Below are 4,407 nucleotides of genomic sequence, written 5' to 3' on the forward strand. Positions count from 1 at the left end.
AAACCCACTCATGAACCAACCATCAGCCCCAACTACCGTTTCTGACGCAGATGGCTATGCGACGCCATGTCAAGGCGAACCGCAGCCCTAATCTCCTCAATCTCGTACGGCCACCACCCGTCCGAACGTTGTTGGTTAGCCATTAAATCTGCCGCCTTGTTTCCTTCTCTAAAGATGTGAGAAACCTGCAGCGAGAAAGCATCTAACATCTTTAAAATCCTATTCCACGCCGCCTTAAAACGCCAAGGCACATTTAAAGAACGAGAATTAAGAATGGATATCACGTAGGTTGAATCGGCTTCAATCCAAAGCTTGTGCCATCCTCGATTGTGAGCAATTTGAATCGCCGAGATAACAGCCAGGAGTTCCGCTTCAAAGGCAAAACCCGAGCCACCTTTGAAGTGAAAACAACCACGCACCACATTCCAGTTATCTCTAAACACCCCACCTGCAGCAATAGTGCCCGGAGCTCCCGTCGCCGAGCCATCCGTATTCACTTTGATCCACGGCACCACAGGTGGCCACCAATGCACCTCCACAAACTCCGGAGGCGGAGCACTCCTGGTAGTAACACCCACTGCCCGGAGAATCAGATAATCCGACCAAGAATTCCACATGTAGCCTAATTTAGTAAAGTTATCATCAATCTCTTTGAAAGCAACTTTCACAGTGTGAATTACACGACTTGCTTCGAACTTTTGATTATCAAAGATACAATTGTTTCTCTGCATCCAGATTGCCCAGATGACCGTGATGATACCCACTTTCCAGAAATTACCGGTGAGGGGACTAAGTTTATACTGCCAAGCTGCCACCAAAAAACTATGAATATCATTCTCTTGCAACCCTTGCGTGAAATTAAACCACCCAAGAAACGTAGTCCAAATATTCTTCACACGCTCACAATTCCAGAAAAGGTGATCATGAGACTCACTTCCTTTTAAGCAGAGCAAACAGACGTTAGGCGTGATCATACCGTAGCGGATAAGGCGATCATAAGTTGGCACTCTATTATGAAGAAGACGCCAACAGATCAAAGAACGTCGAATCGGAATAAAAGATTCCCAAAGCCAAGAACCCCAAGACACCTTCGGAAAATGATGACAATGCTTGTTGAAAGTCAGCGCAGTAGTGACATTCCCGTGCAACGAGGGTTTCCAGAAACGCACATCTCCCTCAGAACCAAGAGGAGTGAGTAAAATATCACACACTATCTCAGGAAAAGCATTAACAAAGGCTTGCGTGAAATGCCAGACCCCATCGTAGAAATAATCAGCCACCGATTGAGTAAGAAACGGAAGCATGAAAAGCGGAATACCGCATTTATTCATCAGATTATACCCAAGCCAGTCGTCATACCAGAACGAAGTAGAAGCGCCGTCACCAATATACGAGTACGAATCTGCCACCAAACCATCAATTTCCTCACGTAAGCTCATCCAGATAGTAGAAGCAGCCACCAGAGATTTACTACGCCCAAAGCGATCGAGATATCTATCTCTAATCAAATCATATCCGAACTCACACCCACCAACCACCTTCCACGCCATTTTCATGAGATAGCTCTTATTCATTAATTCGAATGACCTTACCCCGAGACCGCCCTCCTCCTTAAGCGAGCAGACCCTCTTCCAACTCACAGAACAAGACAGCGTCTGCTTGATGTTGCCAGTCCAGAGGAAATTACGGCAGCACGCATCGAGCTCCTTAATAAGAGCAGTCGGCCATCTATAAACCATCATGGAGTGCGTCAGGGAGCTTTGGATAACCGACCTGATCAGGCAAATCCTCCCAGCCATTGACAAATGTAATCCCTTCCATCTCGCGAACTTGTTTATAACACGATCATGTATCGGTCGAAGATAGGAGGCACGCACACGGCCCTTAAAGATAGGAACCCCAAGGTAAGTAATTGGAAAGTTGCCCTGAGAAAATCTCAAAATGCTCCTAATAGCCCTGCAGGTTTGAGAAGGAACTTTGCTAGTAAAAAAAATTTGCGACTTGTCCTGGCTCACAATTTGATCAGAAATTTGACCATAATATTCCATAATTTTCTGAATGGTATGTGCGTTCGTGACCGTGGCGTGACAGAAAATGAGAATATCATCCGCATATAAAAGATGTGTGGGAAAATTAATTCCCTGTCTCATTTGCATCGGGGTAAGGGTGCCCGCGCTAACACCATTTGCAAATAGCCTACCAAGAACATCCTCAGCGATTCCAAAAAGAACAGGAGAAAGAGGATCGCCCTGACGAACACCCCTTGAACACGCAAAATAACCTTTAAGCTGACCATTGTACAGAATAGAAATCCTAGCCGAATGAAGCAGAATCTCAATCCAACTAATGAACTTTGAATCATAGCCAGCAACACGAAGAACGTTAAGCAGGAAATCCCAGCTAAGAGTATCAAAAGCTTTTTTGATGTCAATCTTGCAAGCCATGTTTTGACCACGGCTCGTACGATGCATACAGTTCACGCCTTCCGACCCAATCAGAATACAATCGTGAATGGAACGGCCGCTAATAAAACCAAACTGATGACGAGAGACATAAATAGCAGCAACCTGGCTCAGTCTAGACGCCAACACCTTAGTAATAATCTTGTAAAGAAAGTTGGACAAAACAATCGGTCTCAGATCCGAGACCGAATTGACGACATCTTTCTTAGGTATCAACACCAAGGTATTAGAATTGCAGCCTTGAGGAAGATAAGAATTCCGGAAAAAGGCTTGAACAGCACACCAAATATCCACTTTAATAATCGACCAACAATGCTGAAAGAACTTACCCGAGAAACCATCTGGCCCAGGCGAGCTGTTCGGCTCCATCTGAAAAACCGTAGCAGAAATTTCCTCTTCATCCGGCAAACGAATGAGCAAATTATTATAACGATCTTCGACCATCTCCTCAATAACCGCCTCAACCGCCGTAATATCAGTATTAGTATGACTGCTAGTCGAAAACAAAGAAGAGAAGAAATCCACAATATGATCCCCAATAACCTTTTGATCGTAATTCATATCTCCATTGATCTCCATGTGAGAAACGATGTGAGGTTTACGGCGAAACCTAAGCATCGCATGAAAGAACTTCGTGTTCCTGTCTCCATCTTGAAGCCAAGACACCCGACTTTTTTGCTGTAAAAGCGAACTCTGCCTGGAAAGCACAACGTTGATCTTAGCTTGGGCTTCCACTTCTTTATCAAAGAGATCGTCCGTGTAACCATCCCTGGCAATCTGATCTTGAATCTCCAAAAGCTCTTGTTGAGTATTCATGATACCAGAATCAACATTTCCAAAAACATTCCGATTCCACGCGCGAAGAACCTGCCGAAGACGCTTTAATTTATGCATAACTTTAAAAATCGGGCAGGCAATCTCGGTATCCATCTGCCAGGACCGTTCCACCGTATGGAGAAAATCCGGATGTAAGGTCCACATGTTAAGGAACTTAAAGAAACGATGGCGAGGAGGAGCATCCACCATGCAATGAAGAACAAGCGGAGAATGATCCGAGGAAATACGTGGAAGAGCTTGAACAAAAACCGAACTCCAGAGATTTGCAAAAGAGTCAGAATAAATCGCTCTATCCAGACGAGACTCCACGTGGGTAGGCATAAATCTACGACCAGACCACGTGTAATGCAGACCAACCGTCAGCGCCTCAATGAAACCGGTGGCTTCAATGAAATCACAGAACTCCGCACAAGCAGTAGAGTTAGGCATACAGTCACTACTTCTTTCATGAGCGCCTTTCACCGCATTAAAATCGCCAATAAAGACAACATTACCATCAATATGATCCAGAAGATCCAACCACAAACGCCGTCTGCCAGCATACGTGTTAACGCCATGCACCACCGCGATTTTAAAATTCCACGTCGACCATCTGCAGTTCATGATAACCACCTGCTCCGAGGAGAAAATCACATCATGAGTAACAGAAGGATGAGAAAAAACCCAAATATTCGAACTCATGTTGTCTCTTGAATTTTGAAAACAAGGAATAAGATTCAGAGAACGCCAGAATCTAGAATAAGTCTTCTTGAGGTTCGTCTTAGGCTCAATAATCCCAACAATAACCGGGGAGAAGGAGTCGCAATGCTCCTTTAAAACTCGTTTGGACTCGTCCGTAAGGCCCCGGACATTCCATACGAGGACATTCATCATAAAGACTGAGAATTCGTGTTCGGGTTTTCACCCGATTCCACTTCAGCTGCCCAACTCTTGGCCGCCACATTATTCAGGGCTCTATCATTCTTCGAGCTTCCTGACGTAATAATGAAATCTCGAGGTTTATCTCCTGCTTCCCAAGCTTTGTAAAGTTTATTTTTGATGAAATCTTCAGCCTGTTGGTTAGGTTGCTGATTAGGTTGCTGCTCTACCGAGTTCCGGAGACGACTCT

The sequence above is a fragment of the Salvia miltiorrhiza genome, chromosome 6 (genome assembly GCF_028751815.1).
Source record: "Salvia miltiorrhiza cultivar Shanhuang (shh) chromosome 6, IMPLAD_Smil_shh, whole genome shotgun sequence".
Taxonomy (NCBI): domain Eukaryota; kingdom Viridiplantae; phylum Streptophyta; class Magnoliopsida; order Lamiales; family Lamiaceae; genus Salvia; species Salvia miltiorrhiza.